This window comes from Populus euphratica, unplaced genomic scaffold (assembly GCF_000495115.2).
Source record: "Populus euphratica unplaced genomic scaffold, PopEup_1.0 scaffold2.1, whole genome shotgun sequence".
NCBI classification, from domain to species: Eukaryota; Viridiplantae; Streptophyta; class Magnoliopsida; order Malpighiales; family Salicaceae; genus Populus; species Populus euphratica.
Window position 1 is genome coordinate 5,698,747 of NW_011499846.1, and position 9,111 is coordinate 5,707,857.

Sequence of the window (9,111 nt, forward strand, 5' to 3'; positions counted from 1 at the left end):
CATAAACAATTACAAATACTGTATTAATTCTTTTTATTTTTTCAAAAATTGACTAATCAGTAACATACGTTATCAGGAGGGAAAAGGAAGTTTTGAGATTGAAATCACGAGTTTCGCGTGATCTCGGATGTGTCTTTTAAATACAAACATGAAAGGAAACGAGAGTTTTATTTCCTTTCATTTTTTCTTTTCTTTTTTTTATATATATACACAATATCGTTTATATCAAATCACCTTTTTATCTGTTAAAGCTACTTTGCAGGCATGTTATACAAGTGAGTTTTCAAGTACAGTGAAGTTTCTCCTAAGGTTAATTTTTTAAAGTATATTTTGTTTATAAATATATTAAAATATTTTTAAAAAAATAATTTTAATATCAACACATTAAATTAATTCAAAATTATTTTTTAAAAAATAATTAAAAAATAAAAAAATACTTTTTAAATATAAAAATAAACATTTATTTAATAAATTATAGGAAACACGTTTTGACTGATCACATGCAAGTACCAATCCAAATTGAAGTACACAAAGTACAGCATTTAAAATTTCCTCATAAAACTAAGTCTCGTTGCCTCCTAAAGTTTGATATATTATACACGAAATACAAAACCTAGTGATTGGTACTTATCCTTTTTCTATTGCAAAACAAAGGTATGATTCCGGATTATCAAAAAAAGTAATTATAATGATTTTTAACATTTTAAGCGAGGGGAATTAATGGAGATAAGATATAACTTTCTTTTTAATGAGATTTAGCCATCTAAAGCCACATTTTGTAAGAATATTTTTATTTATTGGGTTTATTTTAATTTGCGGGCCAAGTGGAAAAAAATTGATGTATTTGACCCATATAAAAATATAGAGTTATTATATTTTAGGATAAGATAAGACTTATTCGTGAAAGCTTTTATTATCTGTACTTTGTGGCTAAGAAAAAAAAAATGTGAATCTTCGATTATTTTTTAGGATTTTAGATAAGAGGGTAATTTTGATGACACCTTATAATCAACTATTTTCTCATAGGAAGTTTTCTTGGTTGTCTTGCTAATAAAATAGGACCAAGTTATTGAAATATATAAATTATATATGTGTTTTTATATAATCGACTATGTTTGTTTTTTATATTTCTCAACTCGTTAATTGGTTTGATATTTTAAGGTTGTTTTCATTATAAATCAGCAATAGAACTTGTCTAGTTATTAGTTGGCTTTCACAGTAAAAACAAAAGTAATGTCAACAACTAAGTTCAACGTAGAAAAACTTGAAAATGGGAGTAACTTCAGTCTGTGGCGTATTGAGATGTGCTCCTTACTAATTTAAAGAGGTTTATTTACCTAAGAGAATGAATAATAAGGAGAAATATATTATTATATTTTCATGTGTATTGTTGCGTGACTTGATTATCCTTGTCTTTTATATTTCACTGCTTGTTAATTGGTTTGACATTTTAGAATTGTTTTCATTACTCTACCCAATCTCCTAAATGAATCATGTTATGTTTTTGTTGTTTAGTGTAATCTAATTAATTATTTTAAGTGATGGTTGATTATATTTATATTTAATTGTATAATTCTTAAATTATAATATAATAAGTTATTACAACTGTGATGAATTCTTTCAAAATATTTGTTTATTTTTCAACTAAAGCACGTGAATTTCTTTCTTTTCTTCTTCTTTTTGTTTTTTGGATGATTTTTTAATATTATTCTCAATCATTTGATCAATCACATTTTTTTTTCAACGTCCGTGAATTTCTATATTTGAAAGTGAGGATAGTGTTGAGAATTTGCACATCAAACAAAATAATAAATGATAGCTTAATATATAGTTGAGAACATGATTGTGGATAAATAAATTAGGAGGGAGGGAGCACTAAAGATATAAATGCAAATGAAGTACGCTCAGCTTGATTATCCATAAATGCAAATGAAGTACGCTCAGCTTGAAACACCAAGATATCCTTCCATTTACATCAACCAAATAATAATTTCCAGTGACTTCTTCGGTAATGTATTTTATTTTTATGTTTAAAAAATTTGAATTTGAATTTAAATTTTATTTTATTTATTTTAAATTAATATTTTTAAATATTTTCAGAAAAATTTTAAATGTTAATATTAAAAATATTTTTTTAAAACAGAAAATTTTTAAATGTTAATATTAAAAATATTTTTTTAAAATAAAACATATTTTAATTTATTTTTAAATATAAATATTTTAAAAAATAACTACAACCAAACCAATACATATATCCACGTGTTCATTCGGAGCTGCCCAGTTGCCTAGCAGCAGGGGCGCCCACGCTTCCATTACATTTTTATCTCTGCAGTTTGATCCCAGCCAATCAATTAGCTACAAAGAGAAGCTGGAAGGGTCCCAATACTTTCAACTCAAATGTGCTGACTGCTATGCCCTGCCTGTCCTTCATGGGCAGGGCAAAAATTGTTCTTCGGAATACATGGAGCAAATCTATTGGCTAATCGTAAGAATTTAGGAGGACAAAATCATGATAAAATGGCATTCAATTTCCCCACTAGAAAAGACCCACGTGGCAGCTATTCTATTGGACGATCCAGACATGTAGTGCCCGGATGCTATGATCGAATTGGGGACCATGGAAGATTGGAAGTGTTCACCTTTTCATCGTAGGGATATATTCTCCTTGCTATTTATGCCCTTCGGCCTGGAGGATTTAGCAGCCAATGAGTCACCGACAGCACTTCCTCTGAGCCTTTTTATGTGATGTCCCATCAAGTAAAAGCTACTTCATGACTGAAAAAGCACAAGTACATGCTAACTTACCAGGAGCCGTCGCTTCCTAAGAATTATTTTTTATATATATTTTTCAATTATTTTATTAAGATGACGTTATAAATAAATTTTAAAAAATTAAAAATTATTTTTTAATATATTCTTTTTGATAAAAATATATATTAAAAATTAACCTAAAACACAAACACTATTTAAATCTAGAACCTTCTTTATGGAGCAACGCAGATTTGATCGAGGAGGTTGTAAAAAAATAACTATTTTTTATTAGAGAGCAACGTATTCCAATTGCATAGCTGGTAAGATTTTCTTCTTCTTAATTTTTAAGCTTAGGAATCAATTCTGAATGCGAGAGGGATGAGAATTTATGGAACGGCAAAATTACAGCTCCTGTATCTAGGCTAACGACGTGTGATCAGAGAAGGGGAGCAAGTTTGTGCTTCCTGCTTTATGTTTTTTGTAGTCATAATTAAAATTTATAATATCTTATGCATAACGCAGGCATAATAAAACGTAATTCTCGAGATCGAAAATTTATAAACAAACATTAATACTGCAGAAGAGTGTGAAAATTGAATATTTATTTATGATATAAATAAATTTATGCTCGTAAAGTTTATTCTAAGATTAACTTGGATTTAATTATTGTGCTTCTCTAGTTTGCCATTAACTATAAAACTAAAATACACAGGATTTTCACTATAGTAATCCACCATGAATATCTCATTACACAATTTCCTCTGCTGTTGTTTTTTCTAGGATGCGAGGAAAGGTGAGATTATTTGTCTTCTAAAAAGTAATATTCACATGTAAATTCTTACAACATCAAACATTTTTATTATAAAAGAATGACCATACTATTTTAATAATTTTTATTTTTGAGTAAAAATAAACATCACTTTAAATTAAATGTTCTGATACCAATTATTGAGGATTTCGATCAATGATGTTCTGATAGTTGCTCATTAAAGGCTAAACACACTGACATAATATTTAACGTGATTCGGTAAATCACCTACATGCATAGAAAAAACCAATATTATTAGAAATAGATAGAAAAAGAATTACAACATAAATGAAGAAAGAGGATCACTTCATTCAAACTCTGCTCCCATTACTCTCACACGTTGCTACTCATGGCAGCAAGGCTGTTGTCCTTGGTAGCTATCTCTTTCTTTCTTTGCTTTGCTCTCTCTCTCTCTCTCTCTCTCTCTCTTATTTTGCTCTCAAATAATAACTCTATTTATAAGTAATTTATGGCAGACAAGAAACCATAAATCATGGTATAAATAGTAACAACACATGAGTTGCATCATTTTGTCAATGATTGGTGCAACTTGACTTGATAATACACACTTACCATTATAGGCTTTTGACAATGTCAACTCTCTCCTAGGATATGACTCTTTATGCTATCATATAAGTGACAATATCCCAACACATACATATATTTTAAGCTATTGATTTACTTATAAATTTTAAAAAAAATAAAAATCGGTTAAATGAGTTTTAAAAATTACTTGAATAATAAGAATATAATACTATTAGCATTGTTAAAAAGTATTACTTAATTGTATTACAAACAATTACGTTGTGCTTTTCATACATGTTGTTTAGAATCCTTAAAAATGGAGTCTTACAATTATGATTAAAGGTAGCAAGTGAAGCTAAAAAAAAAAAAAGTGGCTTGCTAAAACGAAACCAACTCGAGTCTTTTTCATAAAATTATGAAGTGGGATTAACAAATGTAAAACGAGAATACATTACACCACCCAATGTTTTTAATTCTCCAAACAACGATAATTATTGGAATAATTAAATGCAGGTCATCAACTGTTATTTCCTTTCTCACTAGTTGGAAATTAATTAATTAGAGGGCCATTCTTGTTAAATTCCAGTCACAAATTGCCAAATTAAACACCAAAATATATCCGAACAATAAACTGATAGTTAAAACAAACTGAAATACATACAGTGCACTGTTTTTGGATTTGCTTAATTGAGTCGTACGTGCCCATCCTTGCCAGACTTGCTAGAACTAGTTCATCCAGGTACCGTGTGGATAAAACCTTGTTCATGCACGGCCATTTTAGTCATGCAAACAATTAATTTCAGCACGGAGGATAAGGGGACATTCTTCTTTATTCTAGAAAAAATGGACAATAATTTGCGAAGAAATTATGAAGGGGGACATATCTGAGGAGGTGGTGAGTTGTAGAAGCTTATCCTTTTATGTCCAAAACCCTACTGCATCAAAAATTCTGGACCCCTCCTGCTACAAAAGAGACGAGACTTTATGGCATCTAGTGAAGTCGCCTCGGGGAGTGGATCGTGCTAATGTGTCAATTTATGAAAGGCTATATTGCAAATTTGTAAACTAATATAAAAATGATTGAAAGTAGAGAGGACCCAGACTTGGAATTCTTTAATTTAAACCGATCCAGGTGGGTAATTGGCTATTAAGATATAGCCAGCTTGTTAATTATTGATTATCTTAAATTTAATAGGTTCTAAAAACTTCTTGAAAGCCAAAAAAAACCTACGGTATATGGAAAAAATAAAATAAAATTACAGGCTCAATTTTTTTTTTAAAAAAACTAGTTTTTATAAGCTCAATCTTAAAAAAAAACTCAAAATCATGAATTCAGCCTAAAACAGTTCGATTCCCATTAGTTTATTTTTAAAAAATAATTTTTATGGGCTCAACACATAAGAAGAGTTTATCTTTCATAAATCCAGTATAGAAAATTAACTCATAAATATAATAAAGTAAGCATCTTGATTAGGTTTTTTATTTTTTTATATAAAAAAAATCAAGAATGCACTTCTACCATGATAGTACTCTTTTATATACACACATAGAGGATAAGGTCTTGATCGCTCTCTCCTTTTTTGTAACAAAGACAAGGTCTTGAATTTGAATTACACTTCTGCTAATGTTAATACCATTGTCGTAATCACAAAAACAAACAACCTCAAGAGGCAATGTCGTAGATGATTGAGAATCGTAAATGGTGCAATGCCATGTATGAAACTATGCTTTAAAAAGCTAGTCAAAAGGTGTCAGACAACAGAGAAAGCATAATGCACAGAGACATGGGTGAGATAAGGGACATGAAAGGAGACTTGACGGAACACGCGTTCGCCAGCCTAATCCAGTTGCTGACTTACAACTGGCTTGCTATTTATTGTCCTGATAACTGAATATTTTTTTCAACAAAAAGAATAGGGAGTAAGAGTTACTGCCAGCTACTTCTAATCTTGCACACCGTACTGGCACGACAAAATAAAAATGTTTTCTCTTCTATATCTTGAGTTAAGAGAGATCGAAAATCTCTTTTGCATCGACAAAATAAATAAATTAGAAAAAAAAATCAAAGTTGAAGGATAAATTAGTGTAGCCTAAGATTTATATTACGGCCATAGTGATCTGATAATACTATCCCTAGCTCAAAAATCTTTTAATAACATAATTTTTTTAATATGATATGATTTTTTTTATAAATTATATGAAGGTTAGATTAATTATTATTTTTTGTCATTTTATATTAATTTTATTTTAGATTTAAAAATCACTCCAGAATTTTTTTTAATTGACATGTTAACACCCCACTATATGAAGAATCCTCGTGCTATTTAGTTGGCATGTGTGGAGCTGTACAACAATTAAACATAATTTTTTAAAATAATATAAAAAAGATTTAGGTTTTTTTTACCTGATAAAATAGTACATTACAAGATTCATTGTAATTTAATATTAATAACTATTTTTTCCCCTTTCTTCTCTTTATTTTTAGCTAGAATTTTATGTTAATTCTTTAAAAATTTAAGAATAAACTTTTAATCTGTTGATTATTCAGATTAAATTTTATATTATTATTATGATTTGGTCCCTCAAAGTTCACTTCATTTGATTCGAGAAAAGCAGTGGGGAATGTGGATTGTGCTCGGGCAGATGGTACTCCTCTCTCAGATACCACACCAAAACCATGAAGATAGCTCATTACAGCACGCTGATTTCAGCAACCTTTTTAGGTGAAAAATTATGGGTATTTCACCATTCTAATACTAACTTTTTAGTTTAGGAAGAATAACATGATTTAGAAAAAGCTTTTAAGAAATAACACGATTTGACCACAATTTTATTTTTGGATACTAATTTGTACACAATCATTATTTCATTATTTAATTAAAATAAAAAATTATTTCTCAAGCAAAATAATTAATCTTAACAAAAATCAACACAAAACTTTATAAAAAATACAATATTTAAAAAATAAAATTTAAGATCTAATAGTCAAGAAAAAAAATGAGATAAGCTGGTATAGAAAAAATAAATCATCAGAAATACACCATGACTTCGTTTCTGTTAGTATATCGAAGAATGATATTTAACTTCGTTGCATAATTAGGGTTTTTTTTTTGTGCGAGATATCAGCGTGTTGGGTCATTTAAATATTGCAATGGAATAATAAGAACTTTCCTCTTCTCTTCCCTGCCCAAATCCCTTTACACGTGATAATATCTAACAAAGAGTGCGTGAATTTTTTTAAAAAATTAGTTTATTTAAAAAAAAAAACACCATGGAAAACATATTAGCAAAAAACGCACACTCTAATCAAAACAAAGTCGAGGCTACCTAGCAAAATGGCGTGAAAAAGAAAAAAAAAAAAACAATTGGGCTTCTACTAAGACTTTATTCTTCTACAGACTCCTGGGCTTACCGGTTTTATTGCCCGGTGTAATATGCTACAAGAAATAGCCCAAACCGGGACTGTAAAGCCAAGTCCAACAAAGCTTCCAAGACCCAGAAAAATCGGTTTCATGGCGGTCAGTTTTTACACCAGAATTAATGATGTTGCCGCGGCTCTGATCAAATAAATTATTAAATTGCCATTTTTTAAGGACAAATATATAACCCTTCTGTTAGTCTCTGTTTTCATTTCATCGTTAAACTTTGATGGTTTACCAAAACCCTCCTTTTATTTTTTGATATTTTAAATTGAAAATCTTCTCAAATATTAATAAAAACTCGTTTTATTTTCTAAATTAAATTCAAGTTTTTTAGGTAGTAAAGTGCCTTTTATTTTATTTTATGTAGTTTTAAAATTAAATAAATTGTGAATACTAGAAACTAAGTTGGAAAGCTTGTGAATTTAATTGGTAAGGAGTCTTAAGAGAATTATATGAATTTATCTAGATAATATTATCGTGATTATCAAAATGTTTTCAAAATTAATTCGTTGTAAGCGTGGTTAAGTGGTATTCGATCGTATAAATTGCACTGGGATATATGAAAAATTCAACTATAATTACCAAAAAAATCGAATTTTTTAGATGAGATTTGACTCTTTGATTTTGTGATAAAATTAAATGAAGACAGATGAAGAGACGGGCATGATTGATCAAATTAGAAGTACAAGTTTTAGATGTGACACGAAATCAACAGTTGAAGTCTTCAAGAGCAAGATTGCCATCAAACCCTGCAAAATCCCACTCCCTGGTATACATGGCACCTAGGAAAAGAAGTCGGAAAGTGTTCTCACGACAGGGACCTTCCGGTTAGAGCGCTTACAAGCTGTTGCCACGCGTTGTGGTTTCGGTGAAACCCGATGGGGAGAATCTTGGCAAACTGCCAGGAAAGATGGGCCTTTCTGTTTTAAAGCCAGCTGACTTGAATTGGACACGAGCAGCAGCTACTGCTAGCAGGTGCATATATAGGTGCTTTCATTCCACCAGCCACCAGGCCGGCGATGCAATGTGGAGGGTACTGGCAGCGGGTGCCTCATGCAACCGACCATGTGGCGCGAAAGGCAGTTTCACTATTTATTCTACTCAGCGCCTCTTATGTTAGGACAACAATGTCGTGTAGTTGTACGGGGAAAAAGGTTGCAAGTAAAATATTGGCGACTAGTTGAAAAAAAAAGAGAGAGAGAAGAAGCTCAGAGGACGTCTGCTAGGCAATATAGAAATAGAGTAGGGACATCCTTGGCCATATAAGCTGTCCTCTTGTCATTGAACACGTGAAAAGACTCTTCAATCGATTCCACTTGCAATCTTACATACATATACATTACATATGTATAGGCGCAAGCATCTCCATCGATCGGTAGCAAAACAGAATCCCATTTTGAGAGAGATTCAACAAACATTTTTATATATTTATATTTAGATATTTGAACGTCAGAAAACAAATAAAACCCACCTGCATTTCAGAGAATCTCTTGTCCAAATTCAATCACACACCATATATTTTTGTGTCACCTCTGTTCACGGGGACAGTACATTTCTTTTTTTTTTTTTGATTTACGTGGTCTCTCTCTCTATTCCCCCCCCCCT